At 41.5% G+C, this 22,371-nt stretch overlaps 1 protein-coding gene across 2 annotated transcripts in view; it reads left to right on the top strand.

Annotated features, from left to right (window-relative positions):
• The first annotated feature begins 6,163 nt into the window (after positions 1–6,163).
• LOC139388393 (LHFPL tetraspan subfamily member 2a protein-like) overlaps positions 6,164–22,371 on the top strand; it is a 77,752-nt gene continuing 61,544 nt past the window's right edge. For both annotated transcript variants that reach the window (XM_071135028.1, XM_071135027.1), the window contains exon 1: positions 6,164–6,441. The gene's annotated coding sequence lies outside the window, so the exon portion shown is untranslated. The remainder of the gene's footprint in view (positions 6,442–22,371) is intronic.

Raw genomic sequence — 22,371 nt, 5'->3', positions numbered from 1 at the left:
ACGCCGCCTGCGGAGGGCCGACGGCCTGGTCACCAATGTGACCGTTGACACTTGGCCTGTAATGTGAGCTGATTGACCGCAGGAGAGGGACAAACTGTACCGCTAGCGACATTTAGAAATAACAAAAGATGACAGTTGCATGGCCCAGATTTTTACCGCATCATATATATCCTTTGTCAAAGAGTAAACGGAAGAAAGACGTCCTCAAATATTATGTATGTCAGAAGGGAGACGCACAGCACTTTGGTGGCTAAGCATTGATTTAGTTTAGAGTGTAGTCCCTCCCACTTATCTCCTCAACGTTCCCATTACTCCAATTTGACACAGCAGCAGCAGGCCTGTGATATCACTAACTACAGCACTAACCACAACCCCCTTTTCTCTCTCACACACATCTCTCTCACTCCTAACTGTGCTGTTTACCCATCACCTCTTTCATCCCTTTCTCCCTTCATTCATTAAGAGCTTTTTTTAAACTGTAACTCTACCTGTGTGTGTGTGTGTGTGTGTGTGTGTGTGTGTGTGTGTGTGTGTGTGTGTGTGTGTGTGTGTGTGTGTGTGTGTGTGTGTGTGTGTGTGTGTGTGTGTGTGTGTGTGTGTGTGTGTGTGTGTGTGTGTGTGTGTGTGTGTGTGTGTGTGTGTGTGTGTGTGTGTGTGTGAGAGAGAGAGAGAGAGAGAGAGAGAGAGAGAGAGAGAGAGAGAGAGAGAGAGAGAGAGAGAGAGAGAGAGAGAGAGAGAGAGAGAGAGAGAGAGAGAGAGAGAGAGAGAGAGAGAGAGAGAGAGAGAGAGAGAGAGAGAGAGAGAGAGAGAGAGAGAGAATGGGGTATACCGCCAGAGTGTGTGTCTGCTTTTCCCAGCCGACTCTCATCACTGCGAACAACTGGCAGCATAAAGGTGAAGGCCTCCTGTGGTGCAGCGGTCTAACTTGCTAACCACACCGCTCGCATTACAAAAATACATGTACACACAGTTGAAGTGGGAAGTTTACATACACTTAGGTTGAAGTCATTAAAACAAATGTCTTGTTAACAAACTATACTTCTGGCAAGTCGGTTAGGACATCTACTTTGTGCTTGACACATCATAAATGCCGACAATTGCAGTTTCCCAACAATTTTCCCAACAATTGTTTACTATGCCTTTAAACAGCTTGGAAAATTCCAGAAAATTATGTCATGGCTTTAGAAGCTTCTGATAGGCTAATTGACATCATTTGAGTCAATTGGAGGTTTATCTGTGGATGTATTTCAAAGCCTATCTTCAAACTCAGTGCCTCTTTGCTTGACATCATGGGAAATCAAAAGAAATCAGCCAAGACCTCCGCAATTGGTGGCAGCATCATGTTGTGGGGGTGCTTTGCTGCAGGAGGGACTGGTGCACTTCACAAAATAGATGGCACCATGAGGATGGAAAATTATTTGGATATATTGAAGCAACACCTCAATACATCAGTTAAAGCTTGGTCGCAAATGGATCTTCCAAATGGACAATGACCCCAATCATACTTCCAAAGTTGTGGCAAATGGCTAAGGACAACAAAGTCAAGTTACTGGAGTGGCCATCACAAAGCCCTGACCTCAATCCTATAGAAAATGTGTGGGCAGAACTGAAAAAGCGTGTGCGAGCAAAGTCAACAAACCTGACTGTCAGGAGGAATGGGCCAAAATTCACCCAACTTATTGTGGGAAGCTCGTGGAAGGCTACCCGAAACGTTTGACCCAATTTAAACAATTTAAAGGCAATGCTACAAAATACTAATTGAGTGTATGTAAACGTCTGACCCACTAGGAATGTGATGAAAGAAATAAAAGCTGAAATAAATCATTCTCTCTAATATTATTCTGACATTTCACATTCTTAAAATAAAGTGGTCGTCCTAACTGACCTAAGACAGGGAATGTTTACTAGGGTTAAATGTCAGGAATGGTGAAAAACTGAGTTTAAATGTATTTGGCTAAGGTGTATGTAAACTTCTGACTTCAACTGCATGTTATTCAATCATTGCATACAAACTGCTCGCTCGCGCATGTCTTCTTAGCTAGGCGCTAAAATAGAACTTGGTTCTATTTGTGACGCTTGACGCGCTGCAAGTCCCACCTATCCCATCTCCTCATTGGTTTTTAGGGGCATATAACCACGTGGGGGATTGAAAGATTAACTGAGGTCCACACTCCAGTCCAGTTGGTAGTGGTAATGCACCTTAAAGTTGGTTGCCCACTGTCATATAAAGTCCAAATAAGAAGTCTGACAGAAGAGAGATTACTGAAAATGAACTCGGTTTACCCTTTTATCTGTGGATTAATAACAACCCAATATTTATCCCAGGAAAAATTAGCTAGCAACAGCAAGCTAGCTAGCTGAATTGCCATGAATGTTTCATGCTTTTCGACCTGTCCCCAAATGAATATAGTTGGTTTGTAGTTTGTTTGGATGTTTCAACCTGCGTGTCTTGAGCACATCTGGTGTGGATAGACAAAATCAACTTGCGCACACCCAGTCTAGTCAGCAAGTAAGGCACTGCATCTCAGTGCTAGAGGTGTCACTACAGACCCGGGTTTGATCCCGGGCTGTGTCACAGCCAGCCGGAATGTCCTTATCCGTACGGAAGTTGCAGCGATGGGACAAGACTGTAGCTACCAATTGGAGATCGTGAAATTAGGGAGAAATGGGAGTTAAAAGTACCACAAAAAAAATAGCAAAGATGAAGAATGTAGCAAGACAAGAGCGTTGTCGCGTTCTGCATGCTTGGGATTTTCCAAGACCGGCGCGGGATTCTGTCGGCTGCTCTCACAAAGGTCACAGGTCGTCTTCATGGTTCCTCTCATTACAAACCACCATACTGAAGCTAATAACTTTGGACTGAAGAGTTGAGGTGTGACATGACATTTGAAAGTAGACTCTTTGCTCGTCCCAGACTCACTTGTGAATATTGTTACAAAGAGTTCCTCTGTAGTTTGGTCTGATTTCACATCGTATTTTACATGCAGTTAGTAAGTTGTCCAATTCCTGGAAATTCACTAATAACCATACTGCAGTGAATAACCTTAGTCTACCTAAATCTTCTGCAGCATTAATTGTACATTTGACTCAACGTTTGCTCTGTTTTCTGATGTGAAGAGAATAGTTCATTGAAGTTGATGACATATACATTTTTTGTTCAGGTCAACTTCAAACCACAGGTAGGAAAACATTTGGCAGACTTTATATCACACGTGTCAAACAAGGCAGAATCCCGTGACACATTTCTATCAGGCTCACGCAATGATTTGTATGGAAATTACATTAAATTCTCTGGCAACAGCTCTGGTGGACATTCCTACAGTCAGCATGCCAATTGCACACTCCCTCAAAACTTGACACTTCTGTGGCAATTGTGTTGTGTGACAACTGCACATTTTAGAGTGGCCTTTTGTCCCCAGCACAAGGTGCACCTGTGTAGTGATCATTCTGTTAATCAGCTTCTTGATATTCCAAGATAACATGGATTATCTCTGCAAAGTAGAAATGCTCACTAACAGGGATTTTCTGTGAAAAATGTCTGGAATCTTTGATTTCAGCTCGAGAAACATGGGACCAACACTTTACGTTTTGGGTTTATATTTTTGTTCAGTGGACATTATAAAGGGACATATTTTTCAGAATAAAACAATGGCCAGTTTGGGTGGCAGTTGTATGCACTGTTTTAAAAAAAAATTAAACAGCATAATAGGCTATACGTATCTGGGCCGTGATTTTTTAATATTTTTAAATATGGCCCTTGAGCTGATTGAGTTTGACACCCTTGTTGTACAGGAACTAGCTATCCCCTAAACAAAAACACAAAGCCCCTCCCTCTTCTCCTCGTCATTGTGAACAAGTGTTTCCCTGCAGTGTCGTCATAGTCTGTCTCCTCCCCTCAGTGTCTTTGATTCACACTGCTGCTGGCTGCCTTAGGGTGTGATAAATACACGTCTCTCCAATGTGGCCTCGCTGAATCAACCCCATCTGATTCACCCTGGCACACACACAATCTCTCTCTCTCTCTCTCTGATGTAGGCCCACCACTCACGTTTGTTTTATCAGCTGTGGTAACGCTAAGCCAGAGATCAGATCCCCCTCCTCAGCCCCGATGCCCGTGATAGATATGACAGTGGCCCTCGTTGGCCTCGCCAATGTCAGACTCGGATGTTTCCACGATGACTTCATCCGGAATAGAATGTGTGCCGCACCTTGATTCCATTCTGGAATGCCCACAAGGATGAAATCCACCAGCCTGGGGAAGTTCTCAGCTCTCATATAGCGAAGTCAGACTGGGAGAGGAATTCCAAAGAATATTTGTGTGTGTGTGTGTGTCTGTGCAGCCTGCCTGCCTGTGAAAACAGATTAGAAATCCTTTACTGACCAATGCAGGCAGGAATGTGTTGGACCTTGAGCCTCACTCACTCGCAGGCCAGGGGAAATCCAAGTGCTCATCACACCCAACACTCAGAAAACATTATCCTACAGATCCATCAACTGGTTGACGCGCACACACACACAGGGTCGGGGAGTAACTGATTACATGTAATCTGATTACAAAAAACGAATCAGTTACATTACCAGTAGAAATATTGTAATTGGATTACAGATACTTTTGAAACACTTGATGATTACATCTTGGATTACTTTTCAATTCAGAAAGGATGTTTGCAAAAAAATACATTGACACTTTTCTGTTTCTCAATGACATTCAGTTAAACATTGAAAAAAGGCACAAGTTTAAGTTTGTTCCACATGAGCAAGTCTGAGCACAAGTCCGAGACCACTATGACAACACACCAAACACGTTTGATGGATTCTTTTTGTCTTCTTCTAATGCCTCTTAAACGGAAAGTGAACCAAAAGTAACTGAAAGTAATCAGATTATGTCACTAAATTTGGGTAATCTAACAATTCCATTACTGATTTCAATTTTGGACAGCTAACTAGTAACTAACGGATTACATTTAGAAAGTAATCTACCCGACCCTACACAAACACACACGCACACCATTGTGTAAAACAATAGTAATTACCAGCAGTAAGGCTTTTTTAGGAAGAGGAACTTGCTCAGTGCTAGGTTGTCCAAGCCCTCCAGGTGTGTGTGTGTGTGTGTGTGTGTGTGTGTGTGTGTGTGTGTGTGTGTGTGTGTGTGTGTAGTCATAACAAAGACACAGAGCTCTGCTCCACTGTAAACAAACTGAGCTGGAGACAGCCCACTGCCCTTATCTCTCTGCTGTCACAAGGACTGTGTCAAGAATGCCCTTGATGTGAGTGTGTGTCAACTTCTTCATCAAAAGTACTACTTACATGGTGGTTTTATTTCAAGCTATTTTGAGGGTGTTGTATTTTCTTTCATCAAAATATATATATATATATATATTTTTTTTAAAGGAAACTACTCAAAGTAGCTAACTATAAAAGCCTGTCAGCCATTTTAATCTGGTGATGATGGTTTTAGGATGTGGTTTCCTCAAACCTCCTTGGTTGAATCTGCTCAGTAGTAAGTCCCTGTACCAGTAACTTTTTCCCAGCTTCATTCACATTTCAAGAAGCACAATTATACGTTTGAGAGTGCCTGGCACCAGTTGTTCCTTCCCCCAGTCGCAACAGCCCATTCTCCCTGCTCCTCTGCCCTGTAAACTTAACACAATGTCAACTAATACACAAAAGCTCTTATTTCTTCCTATTCCTGTTTTCCAATGTGGCGCATTCACAACCCTGAACTGAGATATCTGCTATGAATGGGCTCCATCTCTCCATTCATTCGGACTAAAACGCACCAGACAACAAGCACTAGAGACTACGTGTGAATGGGAGATGGCACAGTACAACCATTCACATAAGTCAAGTAGGTTCAACTAGGATTTCAGTGTTGCCTTTTTCACTGCAGTAATACATGTAGTATGGCTATGACCTCTAACTACTCTGGCTCCTCTGAAGAACGTGAAGTGTTCAACCTGAATGACATTGGCTTGTGTTGACCACACAACTACGACATGAGTGTGCATGGCATAAGGTCATGTAGGAATGGAGCAGGGTTAACCCATATGGGCACACAGAACAGGGCATAACTCCCCTCCAACGTCCTCCAGTAAAACTAGAACGTTTTAATGAAACGTAAAGAGAGAGAGAGAGAGAGAGAGAGAGAGATTAAACGGTAACACGAGAATAACGTCACTCGCTCTCAGATGTAAGCAGACTGGTCCGGAGAAAACCGCTTGCGCCTCACTCATTCGTGGTCGAAGAGAGAAAGCGTGGGGTAGAAATAGACTTGGACCAAGGAATCGTGTGGGTAGAGGCAGCACACGGCATTATCCACAAAGAAACGTGTAACGCAAAAATAGTGGTTTTAAAAAGTTATTTCCGCCAGTTGGATTTTTTTTTATTGAAAAGCGCCCATATTCATCGCTGGACGTTTTGCAAAACGTGGAAAACCTACCCGTAAGTAGGGAGAATGATTTATTTTGCTTTTGCCATTCAATCCGTTTTTCATCTATAGCCTATTCCCGCTATTCACTTACACTGATTTCCTATACAATGTATTTTCAACAATGCTTAGATTACTTTAGAGAAAATGTCACAGTAAATGTAATTGTTTTCATTTGTCTGGGAGCGGCTGGTTCGGCGTTGTGGGGAAACCAGATTGACGAAAAGTTTGCCAGGCAACGTTTCACATTCTACTCTTCCATTATTTTTCATGTTATTACAATGTTATTAGGCCTGTGTATGTACGCCTGAGAGCTATTTCAGCAGTTTCCGTCAAATTAACTTTGAACAAATTACACGTCAATAATAGGACACAGAGAAAAGGTATATGCCCGCACAACAAAAAATATTGCCCTTACAAAAAAAAGATTAGCAGTTTGAAATTGCAGTAAAAGTGCAGTAACTGCAGTGGGCTGTTGTATTTTAGATGCAGTTGATCTGCAGTTATACTGCGCTTTAACTGAAGTTACACTGCAAAATTACTGCAGTAGAAACACACGTGTTATTTTGAAGGCAGTATTTGCAGCATACTGCAGTTATACTATGCTCTAATCTTTTTCCCTACGGGAATGAACAACATTTGATTTTAAAAACACAGCCTATTTATACCTGGGAAAACATCCAACTCATAATGTGAACAAATGCAGATGGGGGAGTTGTCACTGAGGCAGAAGTAGCTTCTTTGTTTTTCTCTGACCTAGTGGCTGGCCAGTTTGGCTGATCTTAAATGGTCCAGAGGGAACTCCCTGAACTGTGATTTTGGTGGAATATCCCAACTAGAATGCTGATCTGTCAAACTGAAGGACTAATTCATGTCAAACTAAAAAAAAGAAGTCCAAAAAGGAGAGGACATATCTTTCCTAGAGGGGCTTTTGAGACTGAAGTGGTCATAAATAGGCAACTTGCTAGAGTTTTGTTGTTGTCGTTTCTGACCCTACTCCCCATCCCCCCTTTCAAAGCAACAACCTGGAACCATATCCCACCTGTGTGCGTGAGCACGTGCACTTCTGTAAGCCTATGTGTGGGAGAGCCCTGGGGGGTAAGAAATATTATATTACTGGCTACGGTGAAGCCTTTTGGACCCCTGTATTGTCAACCTCATAATAGCAGTGATATAGAGATTGTGTCCCATGAAAACCATCTCATATATGAGATCTGCTATATAGGCCAGCCTGGCCCTCTCCCCTTTCCTCAGTTAGCCATCCCATAGCTCTGCAGGGGGAGTTGGCTGCCAATACAATTGTCTAAATAATCCAAACTGAAGTGCTGCAGTAAAATATTGATTTGTGTGAATAGTGGATGTGGCACTGTGTTGAATGAGAATGCTTGTTTTTGTCCCAAGGCTCAAGCCATTTAAGGGGTGTCTATAGCAGCAGTCGTTAGGGAATCAATAACTATTCACCTAAGAACAAATCAAATTCTATTAGTCACATGTGCCGAATACAACAGGTATTATTACAGTGAAATGCTTACTTACAAGCCCCTAACCAGCAATGCAGTTTAAAAAATACAAATAAGAATAAGAAATAAAAGGAACAAGTAATATAATAGCAGCAGTAAAATGACTATAGCGAGGCTAGATACAGGGGGGTACTGGTACAGAGTCAATGTGCGCGGGCACCGGTTAGTTGAGGTAATTGAGGTAATATGTACATGTAGGTAGAGTTATTAAAGTGACTACACATAGATAATAACAGAGTGTAGCAGTTCTAGTCCTAGTGTTAAGTTTCTCTCTTACTTTTCTCTTGTCATTTTCTATGTTTCCCGTCACAGTACTTGCATGAAATTCCCAAGACACATTTAGAAAGACCGGACCTTTAAAGTAAATAGCTAAACATGCTACCATTCATTGTCACACTGTAGCCAACTGCGTGGCAGTGGCATGCTGCAGCACAGTCACTGTGTGGTCTTGGTCAGAAGTTGCCACATCATTCAATGGGGACTCACCTGTGTCTAACAATAAAGATGGCAGCCATTGGAAGACCGGCTGTGGAGTGGAAGACTGGCTGTGGTTAATGCTGGAGGTCCAAAGCACGTGGCGTCCCTCAGAGCTCCATGTTTGGACCAATAAAAAAAAAAATGGAATCAAACAGGCAACAATCATTATAGGCCTGCTGGAGAAGGCTCCACTGTTCTGCTCGGTTCAGCTCTGGCATCAGGAAAAGGGGAAAATATCCACTTCCTCCTGCTGGCTGTCTGGGCAGGCAAGGAGTGCAGCAGTCGGGAAAGTTCTTTCATGTTATTGTTTCTTCTTCTTCTTCTCCCTAAACAGAATGGTGAATTATCAAAGGGTGGAAAAAATCTTACCAGCCTCTGCTTTTTTTGCGGCCTGCCTGGTGCTGTGAGTGCAGTTGGCGATTCTTTTAACGTCATATAAAAAACTCTGCGGACTTCGACTGGCAACCAGTTCATACAGACCACATAGTCTGCTCTCCAAACTTCAGCTTTTCTGCTCTTTGATGACATTGTCGACATGTGTATGTCATCAGTCCAGGCCCCTGACCTCAGTTTATAGCTTTCGTCAATATGTTCCTTTGGCGTGGCGACACTTAAAGCGACTTTCAATTGGAGGGTTTGGTGCGCACCTTTTTCATGCCCCCAGTGGTCGGGCCCTTTCCAAATATAAACATTTGCTCAATTGATTAAGTTAACATCAGTATTTCAAATCAAATCCAATTGTATTTGTCACGTGTCAAATACAGCAGTGAAATGCTTACTTACAAGCCCTTAAACAACCATGCAGTTTTAAGAAGAATAAAAAAAAAAAAGAAAAGGAACAAATAATTACAGAGCAGCAGTAAAATAACAATAGCGATGCTATATACAGGGGGTACTGGTAGAGAGTAATTGGAGACGGTTCTTAGCTGAAATCAGATCCTTTCTCTATCAGTGTGTGTGTGTGAAACCCGAGGCTGGACCACAGGCTCGGTGTGACAGGCCTGTGAAATTGGCTGATTAAATGGAATCTGTGGGGTCAAGGGTCAGGCTGTAGTGTGGAGGCAGGGATCCACATCTGGTGTACAGTTTGGCACAACAGGACCCCACTACTCACTACTAGAGGAGATGGGGCTTATAACATGGCTGTTTGGTTTGCGTCAGATTGCCTGAAGGGGAATGAAAAAGGTCTCAGTAATACACCATACTCGACTTTACTTCTTACTTTTTTCCATACCAAGGGTTGTGGTTTAGAGCTGGTGTTCTATAAGAGATGCTGTTACTCAAGCAGTAGGTTAGAGTTTCAGTACTGGTCAGCCCCTTCAACCACTGTTTGCATCATACTGCTTCAAACTAACATGTTACAGATGCAGGAGGGGGAATAGAAGAGTAAAAGAAGAGAAGTTTCACTTTCACTGATTCACTGCAGCATCTGGTTTTGACATAGTCTTAGTTTTTTTTTCTTTTACCCCCTCTACGATATTCTTTGATGTTTGTGTGCAAGTCAGTGGAACTCTTTCAACAACAACCCCCAGGAACCCTCTAAGCGATCCCAACGCGCAAAAAGAAGATTTTTTTTCAACGTCCTTTTGTTTCCCGAAGATTAGTTAATTGACAGTAAAACCACCGGAGTGACTTTGAGGAGGGCTGCGTTGGAACACGGGCAGGCGGAACCTACTGACTGACTAACTGGGTCACATTACGTTAGGAGGTTTTCCGTCACAGCCTCCCGAAAGGAGACTTTGGGATTGAATTAAAAGCAGCCGTCTGTCCGAGGGAGGGTTGGGAGATGCTCTCCTACATTAGGCTCTGGATGGAAAAGTGTCACACGATTTTAGTCAGCAGAGCACAGTGGAAAAGTAGGGCCTGGGTGTGTGTGTACACACTGTGTGTAAATGCTTTACAGTGGTTGTATACCGGGGTCGTTTCTGTGTAAAGGGCCAAAGGAGTGGAAGCAGTTAAGGTGATGGAGTTTTTCCACGATGGTCAAAAGAAATAAAGAGTTTCTTTTTAGATTTCATCCTCAGAGCCATCTTCCACAGATCATAGTAATGTATACTGTATAGAATAGTGAATACCACATTCTTTCTCTGTCTCAGCCGCTCAGTCTCTCTTTCTCTCTCTCTCTCTCTCTCTCTCTCGCTCTCTTTCTCCTCTGCTCTCTCTCGTTCACGCACACCGTTAAGATTAGGCATCATTGGAGTGAATCTGTCTTCTCTCCTCTATTTCTCTCCCTTTCCCTGAGTGTACTTTGCTTTACACTCTTTCATACTCTGACACATTCTCCCTCCTCTCCCACCGTCCTTTGGGCTCATGTGGCTCCCAGAGACGAGGCTCTGCTGGGGGTACAACAGACACTCCCGACCTCCTCTTGGCGCCTACCGGCCCCCAGCCTGGTCCCTTTACTGGGAAACCAGCAGGGAGGGGCCCACACAATAACAAAGAACTACCCTCTCTCTCTCTCTCTCTGTCTCTCTCTGTCTCTCTCTTTCAATTCAATTCAAATGGGCTTTATTGGCATGAGAAACATATGTTTACATTGCCAAAGCAAGTGGAATTCACAATAAACAAGACACAAAATAAAATCAACAAAACACGGTTGGAAATTAACCGTAAACATTACATCACAAAGGTTTGAAAAAGATTAACACATTTCAAGTGTCTCTCTCTCTCTCTCTCTCTCCTCTCTCTCTCCTCTCTCTCCTCTCTCTCTCCTCTCTCTCTTCCTAAGAATAAGATATCCGGAGACTGACTGACAGGAGGGGAGGTGGGTGAGGGAGGAGGTTAGAGGGCAGGACCGGGGAGGTTCCAATCTGTCTGGCTGAACAAGCAGAGGCGAGTTGGGGTTTTGTCCCATTGTGTCTGTCAATGGGTCAGTCTCAGGGAACTACGGACAGACGGACATCAGCCGTTCCCAGCTGGTCTATCATAGAAATTAGATTCAGATTAGCTGTTTGTATTCCCACTTTGTGTGGGAAGTAATGTGCCGATCTCTTATTTCTGCATGTAACATGCTCAGTGTAGCCAACATGTAACATACTAGTCTGGGGATCCACTAAAACTGGTTCCCTTTTTGCCGATGTGACACTTGAGGACAATGGACATTCTTTCCTTTATGGATTCTGAGTTCCCTGCAGAAGGATCCTTTCAGCCATCCTTAGGTTGCCGTGGCAGCAGACGTTCAGTCCGGGGTTTATGGATATTGATTGGCTGAAACTCAAGTGACCCGGGCCTCGGCCTCGCAGCTGTATGCTAATGAAAGAGAGAGATTACAGCCAATCAGAAACATCTGGCCCTCTGCGCATGGTGATAAGGAGATTATCATTTGGTGTGCGTCTGTTTACGAACAATGTGCTTTGAGTCGGGTTTGGTACAGGTGTTGAAGATGACAGGCTACATGATTGTAGTGGTTCGTCAGGCTTTGTGATATGAGTGTTATGTGTTTTCGTTCGTAGCTGGGTAACATCTGAAAGATAGAACTGTTCACTGTTGTGCAGAAATCAACTCCCCCCTCCTGTAGAAGTCAAGAAGTCTGACCAAGCGCTGACCAAACTCTTTTCTAGCTAACAGTTAGTTTATGACTGATCTGTCCTCTTCTCTTTCCCTGTCACCATGACTACTCCACTTCAGTTTGGATTAGCAAGCCCTCAGCGGTCATTATCACCAGCAGCTAGGGCCATCGTAGCGCCACAGACGGAAACCAACTGCCATAGCGGTCTCTGTCTTTCTCCTCCTCCTCCTCCTCCTCCTCCTCTGTTCAATTCAAATGGATTTATTGGCACGGAAAACACATGTTAACATTGCCAAAGCGAGTGAAATAGATAATGCAAAAGTGAAATAAACAATCAAAAATGAATAGTAAACATTTACGCTCACAGAGGTTTCAAAGGAATAGAGACATTTCAAATGTCAGATTATGTATGTATACAGTGTTATAACAATGTGCAAATAGTTAAAGTACAAAAGGGAAAAGAAATAAAAAGAAATATGGGTTGTATTTACACTGGTGTTTGTTTTCTTGTTTGTTTAGGTCACAGATCTTGCTGTTGTGATTGTACACTGTGGTATTTTACCCAATAGACATGGGAGTTTATCGTAATTGTGTTTGTTTTCAAATAATTTGTGGTTCTGTGTAATCTGAGGGAAATATTGTGTCTCTAATATGGTCATACATTTGGCAGGAGGTTAGGAAGTGCAGCTCAGTTTCCACCTTGTTTTTTGGGCAGTGTGTACGTAGCCTGTCTTCTCTTGAGAGCTAAGTCTGCCTACAGCGGCCTCTCTCAATAGCAAGGCTAAGCTCACTGAGTCAGTACGTAGTCACAGTGGTCAGGTATTATTCCATTGTTTACTCTCTGTTTAGGGCCAAATAGCATTCCAGTTTGCTCTGTTTTTTGTTAAATTCTTTCCAATGTGTAAAGTAATTATCTTTTTGTTTTCTCATGATTTGGTTGGGTCTAATTGTGTTGCTGTTGCCGTCCTGGGGCTCTGTGGGGTGTGTTTGTGTTTGTGAACAGAGCCCCAGGACCAGCTGCTTAAGGGATTGTTCTCTAGATCTCTCTGTAGGTGATGGCTTTGTTATGGAAGGTTTGGGAATTGCTTCCTTTTAGGTGGTTGTAGTATTTAACGTCTCTTTTCTGGAGCGGGGATTGGTCAAATTCTGCTCTGCATGCATTATTTGGTATTTTACATTGTACACGGAGGATGTTTTTGCAGAATTCATAGTCTCAATTTGGTGTTTGTTCCATTTTGTGAATTGTTGGTTGGTGAGCGAGCCCGGACCTCACAACCATAAATGGCAATGGGTTCTAGAACTGATTCAAGTATTTTTAGCCAGATTCAAATTTTATTTTCCTTTTGATGGCGTAGAAGGCCCTTCTTGCCATGTCTTTTAGATTGTTCACAGCTTTGTGGGAGTTACCTGTGGTGCTGATGTTTTTTGGAACACCAGTCTTACTGAGATTTAACGTCAGGGCCCAGATCTGACAGAATCTGTGCAGAAGATCTAGGTGCTGCTATAGGCCATCCTTGGTTGGGGGATCTCTCTCTTTCTCTCTCTCCTCTTGGCCCACTAAGTTGTGCTAAAGACGGGCTGTCCTCTTCCAGACTAGTGTTAGATGATTTTTTCAAGCCATACGGTGTTTCAGGGAGATGCGAGAGCTCTAAGTCTATGAGTTAGTTCCAACTGTAAACCAGGGTCTGCTAGTTAGGTGTTGAAGGGTATCTGACTCAATAGGTGATAATGACTTACACACACTGGGCACTATTCAATCAAAGGGTCGATGTGGAAGTGTCAGGGCTAAGGTTAACCAACCAACAGTCGTATATTGAATTAAAGTAGTTGAGTTGTGTTTAACCTGCCCAGGGACTGCGGTTGAAAATTAGCCGGCTGGCTAAAACCTGCACTTTTACTGAAACGTTGATTAATGTGCACTGTCCCTGTACATTTTTACTCAGTTTTGCATAGTTTCACATAGTTCATATTTTTCTATTGATTTCCTTTTATTATAGATAATCAATCCAAATAGAATCATATTCTCAGTGCAAGAAGCATGGACAGCTAGTGTTTTGATATTGTATTTTGAGTGAATAAGGCCCACTGTTTGAATGGAAGCCAAGGGCCCCGGTCACTGTGTATAGGCCAGGTTAGTGGTGTGTACCAGGTCTCTCTGTGTAATGAATAGTGTAGGATTAATGGTGTGTGCAGCTGGGAACGCATTTGTTGCAGCACGAAAGAGTCTCCAGGGTTAGCTGCTGCTGCTGCAGGTGACTGGAGAGCTGTCACACTGGATCGGACAGGGGGCGGGATATAATGATACATCACCTAGGGGGCTATAGACAGATGCAGCCACGCACACACACACACACACACACACACACTCACACATGCGCATGCCGTAGCAGATTCAATGACATGAAGCGTGTTTTTATTGTCTCCCAATTGTTCATGTTAGTCTGCCCAAGGACAAACTGTGAGCTCTGAACCAATAACCGAGAGAGACAGATTCAGTCTGATTGTTTGGCAATGACCATACCTCCAGTTAAACCCACATAAAACAGCACAGTGTCCCGAGGCCCCAGAACTCATATCCCTCTGTCTCATGAATACAGGACTAATTGAATTCAGCTGGAATCAGCCAAAGCAGTTATATCACCACTGTACAGCCTCTCCTCTCCTAATCAACAGATGCATCCTGTTTGGTGAAATCTCAGGTGCTGTGAAGGACAGCCGGGCACTGACACACTTTCAGTCACTAAACAAACACAGAATGAACTGACACAGTTTCAGCTTCACCTCAAGCTCACCTTCCTCTCTCTCATTCCCTGTTAACCCCTCCCCCCTTCCATTGTCTATAAACCTGCAGTGCTCTACTCTACTTTGTTTCAATCCCTGGTCCTATCACACTTAGAGTACTGTCCAGTTATTTGTTCATCTGTAGCGAAGAAAGATTTTAAAAAGCTCCAAATGGCTCAAAACAGGGCTGCCAGATTACCTCTTCAATTGGTCTATCTGAATGAATATTAGTCAAATGCATGAGAATCTCTCATGGCTTCACGTTGAAACTGGATAGTCATTTGTTTTTCGGATTTTCTTTAGGAATGTTATATTTTTCCAAAAAACACAGTATTTTTCAGGCAAGTTAGTTCATACTAGCAACACGCATAACCACCAAACCAGACAGGCAAATACAGGACTGCTAAGACCCAAGCCAAGGACAAATCTCATTAAATCTACAGTTTTATATAGAGCCATAGCTGAATGGAACTCTTTACCAATCCATATTTCTAGCTAAATGGAACTCTTTACCAATCCATATTTCTAGCTGAATGGAACTCTTTACCAATCCATATTTCTAGCTGAATGGAACTCTTTACCAATCCATATTTCTAGCTGAATGGAACTCTTTACCAATCCATATTTCTAGTTGAATGGAACTCTTTACCAATCCATATTTCTAGTTGAATGGAACTCTTTACCAATCCATATTTCTAGCTGAATGGAACTCTTTACCAATCCATATTTCTAGCTGAATGGAACTCTTTACCAATCCATATTTCTAGCTGAATGGAACTCTTTACCAATCCATATTTCTAGTTGAATGGAACTCTTTACCAATCCATATTTCTAGCTGAATGGAACTCTTTACCAATCCATATTTCTAGTTGAATGGAACTCTTTACCAATCCATATTTCTAGTTGAATGGAACTCTTTACCAATCCATATTTCTAGCTGAATGGAACTCTTTACCAATCCATATTTCTAGTTGAATGGAACTCTTTACCAATCCATATTTCTAGCTGAATGGAACTCTTTACCAATCCATACTTCTAGCTGAATGGAACTCTTTACCAATCCATACTTCTAGCTGAATGGAACTCTTTACCAATCCATACTTCTAGCTGAATGGAACTCTTTACCAATCCATACTTCTAGCTGAATGGAACTCTTTACCAATCCATATTTCTAGCTGAATGGAACTCTTTACCAATCCATATTTCTAGCTGAATGGAACTCTTTACCAATCCATATTTCTAGCTGAATGGAACTCTTTACCAATCCATATTTCTAGCTGAATGGAACTCTTTACCAATCCATATTTCTAGCTGAATGGAACTCTTTACCAATCCATATTTCTAGCTGAATGGAACTCTTTACCAATCCATATTTCTAGTTGAATGGAACTCTTTACCAATCCATACTTCTAGCTGAATGGAACTCTTTACCAATCCATACTTCTAGCTGAATGGAACTCTTTACCAATCCATATTTCTAGCTGAATGGAACTCTTTACCAATCCATACTTATAGCTGAATGGAACTCTTTACCAATCCATACTTCTAGCTGAATGGAACTCTTTACCAATCCATATTTCTAGTTGAATGGAACTCTTTACCAATCCATACTTCTAGCTGAATGGAACTCTTTACCAATCCATACTTCTAGCTGAATGGAACTCTTTACCAATCCATATTTCTAGCTGAATGGAACTCTTTACCAATCCATATTTCTAGCTGAATGGAACTCTTTACCAATCCATATTTCTAGTTGAATGGAACTCTTTACCAATCCATATTTCTAGCTGAATGGAACTCTTTACCAATCCATATTTCTAGCTGAATGGAACTCTTTACCAATCCATATTTCTAGCTGAATGGAACTCTTTACCAATCCATATTTCTAGCTGAATGGAACTCTTAACCAATCCATATTTCTAGTTGAATGGAACTCTTTACCAATCCATATTTCTAGCTGAATGGTCCTCTTTACCAATCCATATTTCTAGCTGAATGGAACTCTTTACCAATCCATATTTCTAGCTGAATGGAACTCTTAACCAATCCATATTTCTAGTTGAATGGAACTCTTTACCAATCCATACTTCTAGCTGAATGGAACTCTTTACCAATCCATATTTCTAGCTGAATGGAACTCTTAACCAATCCATATTTCTAGCTGAATGGAACTCTTAACCAATCCATATTTCTAGTTGAATGGAACTCTTTACCAATCCATACTTCTAGCTGAATGGAACTCTTAACCAATCCATATTTCTAGTTGAATGGAACTCTTTACCAATCCATACTTCTAGCTGAATGGAACTCTTTACCAATCCATATTTCTAGCTGAATGGAACTCTTAACCAATCCATACTTCTAGCTGAATGGAACTCTTTACCAATCCATATTTCTAGCTGAATGGAACTCTTTACCAATCCATATTTCTAGCTGAATGGAACTCTTTACCAATCCATACTTCTAGTTGAATGGAACTCTTTACCAATCCATATTTCTAGCTGAATGGAACTCTTTACCAATCCATATTTCTAGCTGAATGGAACTCTTTACCAATCCATATTTCTAGTTGAATGGAACTCTTTACCAATCCATATTTCTAGCTGAATGGAACTCTTTACCAATCCATATTTATCAGGCAAAAAGTAAATCGACCTTCAAGAAAAAAATAAAAGAACATCTAATGTGATAGACCATATGACTGGACAGGAAATAGAAAGAACATCTAATGTGATAGACCATATGACTGGACAGGAAATAGAAAGAACATCTAATGTGATAGACCATATGACTGGACAGGAAATAGAAAGAACATCTAATGTGATAGACCATATGACTGAACAGGAAATAGAAACAACATCTAATGTGATAGACCATATGACTGAACAGGAAATAGAAAGAACATCTAATGTGATAGACCATATGACTGGACAGGAAATAGAAAGAACATCTAATGTGATAGACCATATGACTGAACAGGAAATAGAAAGAACATCTAATGTGATAGATCATATGACTGGACAGGAAGTAGACAGAACATCTAATGTGATAGACCATATGACTGGACAGGAAATAGAAAGAACATCTAATGTGATAGACCATATGACTGGACAGGAAGTAGACAGAACATCTAATGTGATAGACCATATGACTGGACAGGAAGTAGACAGAACATCTAATGTGATAGACCATATGACTGGACAGGAAATAGAAAGAACATCTAATGTGATAGATCATATGACTGGACAGGAAGTAGACAGAACATCTAATGTGATAGACCATATGACTGGACAGGAAATAGAAAGAACATCTAATGTGATAGACCATATGACTGGACAGGAAGTAGACAGAACATCTAATGTGATAGACCATATGACTGGACAGGAAGTAGACAGAACATCTAATGTGATAGACCATATGACTGGACAGGAAATAGAAAGAACATCTAATGTGATAGACCATATGACTGGACAGGAAATAGAAAGAACATCTAATGTGATAGACCATATGACTGAACAGGAAATAGAAAGAACATCTAATGTGATAGACCATATGACTGAACAGGAAATAGAAAGAACATCTAATGTGATAGATCATATGACTGAACAGGAAATAGAAAGAACATCTAATGTGATAGACCATATGACTGGACAGGAAATAGAAAGAACATCTAATGTGATAGACCATATGACTGGACAGGAAATAGAAAGAACATCTAATGTGATAGACCATATGACTGGACAGGAAATAGAAAGAACATCTAATGTGATAGACCATATGACTGGACAGGAAATAGAAAGAACATCTAATGTGATAGACCATATGACTGGACAGGAAATAGAAAGAACATCTAATGTGATAGACCATATGACTGGACAGGAAATAGAAAGAACATCTAATGTGATAGACCATATGACTGAACAGGAAATAGAAAGAACATCTAATGTGATAGACCATATGACTGGACAGGAAATAGAAAGAACATCTAATGTGATAGACCATATGACTGGACAGGAAATAGAAAGAACATCTAATGTGATAGACCATATGACTGGACAGGAAATAGAAAGAACATCTAATGTGATAGACCATATGACTGGACAGGAAATAGAAAGAACATCTAATGTGATAGACCATATGACTGGACAGGAAATAGAAAGAACATCTAATGTGATAGACCATATGACTGAACAGGAAATAGAAAGAACATCTAATGTGATAGACCATATGACTGAACAGGAAATAGAAAGAACATCTAATGTGATAGACCATATGACTGGACAGGAAATAGAAAGAACATCTAATGTGATAGATCATATGACTGGACAGGAAATAGAAAGTATCGATTGAATGTTAAATGTGTTCCCTGTCAGGTATTTGAATTGTCTGTATTGTCTACTTGTTGAATGATTGTGAAGTCTTGATTTGTGGTTGTTTGTAATGTCTTGTTAATTGGTGTTTGACCCCAGGAAGATTAGTTAGCGTTATGGCGTTAGCTAATGGGGATCCTAATAAAAATGACAAAATGTCTCCTGTCAGGGAGACTTCCTGTGAGGCTACAGTAGTACAGTGCCTTCAGAAAGTATTCACACCTCTTGACTTTTTCCACATTTTGTTGTATTACTGCCTTGTGATTTTGTGTTTACAAAAAATGAAAAGCTGAAATGTCTTGAGTCAATGAGTTTTCAAACCCTTTATGGCAAGCCTAAATAAATGAATAAGTACAAATTTGCTTAACAGGTCTCATAAGTTGCATGAGCTCATAGTGTTTAACATGATTTTTAAATGACTACCTCATCTCTGTACCCCACACATACACTGAGTGTACAGAATATTAAGGACACCTTCCTATATTGAGTTGCCCCCCCCCCTTTTCCACTCAGAACAGCCTCAATTCTTCAGGGCATGGACTCTACAAGGTGTCGAAAGCGTTCCACAGGGATGCTGGCCCACGTTGACTCTAATGCTTCCCACAGTTGTGTCAAGTTGTCTTGATGTCCTTTGGGTGGTAGACCATTCTTAATACACACGGTCAACTGTTGAGGGTGAAAAACCCAGCAGCGTTGCAGTTCTTGACACAAACCGGTGCGCATGTCACCTACTACCATACTCCGTTCAAAGGCACTTAAATATTTTGTCTTGCCATTCACCTTCTGAATGGCACATATACGCAATCAATGTTTCAGATGTCTCAAGGCTTAAAAATCCTTCTTTAACTTTCCTCCTCCCCTTCATCTACACTGCTTGAAGTGGATTTAACAAGTGACATCAATAAGGGATCATAGCTTTCACCTGGTCAGTCTACTGTATGTCATGGAAAGAGCAAGTGTCCTTAATGTTTTGTACACTCAGTGTTGAATTATCTGCAAGGTCCCTCAGTCCAGCTGTGAATTTCAAGCACAGATTCAACCACAAAGTCCATGTAGGTTTTCCAATGCCTCGCAAAGAAGGGCACCTATTGGTAGATGGGTAAAAATACATAAAAGCAGACACTAGTTACTCCACAATACTAACCTAAATGACAAGAGTAAAAAGAAGGAAGTCTGTACAGAATAAAAAATATTCCAAAACATGCATCCTGTTTGCAACAAGGCAGTAAAGCAAAACCGCAAAGAAATTTGGGAAGACATTAGGAAAGAAATGAATACAAAGCGTTATGTTTTGGGCAAATCACGACACATCACTGAGTACCACTCTTCATATTTTAAGCATGGTGGTGGCTGCATCATGTTATGGGTATGCTTGTGATCGGCAAGGACTTGGGAGTGGGACAAAAACGCAATAGAGTTAAGCACAGGCAAAATCCTTAACAGTTTCTACCTTGAAGCCGTAAGACTGCTGAACAGTTAATAAAATGGCCACCCGGACTATTTGCATTGACCCCCTTATTTTATTATTATCTATCTAAGGCTTTTATTGACAATTATATGAAGTCGATGCAAAGAGTCAATATTTGCAGTGTTGACCCTTCTTTTTCAAGACCTCTGCAATCCGCCCCGGCATGCTGTCAATTAACTTCTGGGCCACATCCTGACTGATGACAACCCATTCTTGCATAATTAATGCTTGGAGTTTGTCAGAATTTGTGGGGTTTTGTTTGTCCACCCGCCTCTTGAGGAATGACCACAAGTTCTCAGTGGGATTAAGGTCTGGGGAGTTTCCTGGCCATGGACCCAAAATATCGATGTTTTGTTCCTCGAGCCACTTAGTTATCACTTTTGGCTTATGGCAAGGTGCTCCATCATGCTGGAAAGGGCATTGTTCGTCACCAAACTGTTCCTGGATGGTTGGGAGAAGTTGCTCTTGGAGAATGTGTTGGTACCATTCTTTATTCATGGCTGTGTTCTTAGGCAAAATTGTGAGTGAGCCCACTCCCTTGGCTGAGAAGCAACCCCACACATGAATGGTCTCAGGATGCTTTACTGTTGGCATGACACAGGACTGATGGTAGCGCTCACCTTGTCTTCTCCGGACAAGCTTTTTTTCCGGATGCACCAAACAATCGGAAAGGGGATTCATCAGAGAAAATGACTTTACCGCAGCCCTCAGCAGTCCAATCCCTGTACCTTTTGCAGAATATCAGTCTGTCCCTGATGTTTTTCCTGGAGAGAAGTTGCTTCTTTGCTGCCCTTCTTGACACCAGGCAATCCTCCAAAAGTCTATGCCTCACTGTGCGTGCAGATGCACTCACAACTGCCTGCTGCCATTCCTGAGCAAGCTCTGTACTGGTGGTGCCCCGATCCCGCAGCTGAATCAACTTTAGGAGATGGTCCTGGCGCTTGCTGGACTTTCTTGGGCGCCCTGAAGCCTTCTTCACACCAATTAACCATTCTCCTTGAAGTTATGGTTGATTTCGGTGCAATCTTACTGGCAGAAATACCCTTGCCTGTGAAGCCCTTTTTGTGCAAAACAATGATGACGGCACATGTTCCCTTGCAGGTAACCATGGTTGACAGAGGAAAAACATTGATTCCAAGCACAACCCTCCTTTTAAAGCTTCCAGTTTGTTATTCAAACTCAATCAGCATGACAGAGTGATCGCCAGCCTTGTCCTCGTCAACACTCACACCTGTGTTAATGAGAGAATCACTGACATGATGTCAGTTGGTCCTTTTGTGGCATAGCTGATATGCAGTGGAAATGTTTTTGGGCGATTCAGTTCATGTGCATGGCAAAGAGGGACTTTGCAATTAATTGCAATTCATCTGATCACTCTTCATAACATTCTGGAGTATATGAAAACTGCCATCATACAAACTGAGGCAGCAGACTTTGTGAAAATGTATATTTGTGTCATTCTCAAAACTTTTGGCCACGACTGTAGGAGATATATTCACCTTTCAGCAGGACAATATATACAATATATACACCTTTCAGCAGTCCAAATATACACTAGAGAATGCTCCTGAGTGGCCTAGTTACAGTTTTGACTTAAATCAGAAATAAAAATCCATGGCAAGACTTGAAAATGGCTGTCTAGCAATGATGAACAACCAACTTGACAGAGGTTGAAGAATTTTCAAAAGAATAATGTGCAAATATTGTATAATCCAGGTGTGCAATGCTCTTAGAGACTTACCCAGAAAGACTCACAGGTGTAATCAGTGGCAAATGGGATTCGAACATGTATTGCAAACATTTCTAAATACATGTTTTCA

The sequence above is a fragment of the Oncorhynchus clarkii genome, chromosome 29 (genome assembly GCF_045791955.1).
Source record: "Oncorhynchus clarkii lewisi isolate Uvic-CL-2024 chromosome 29, UVic_Ocla_1.0, whole genome shotgun sequence".
Lineage (NCBI taxonomy): Eukaryota > Metazoa > Chordata > Actinopteri > Salmoniformes > Salmonidae > Oncorhynchus > Oncorhynchus clarkii.
Note: the sequence above shows the minus strand (reverse complement) of the source record. Positions and strands in the feature narration are given on the sequence as shown.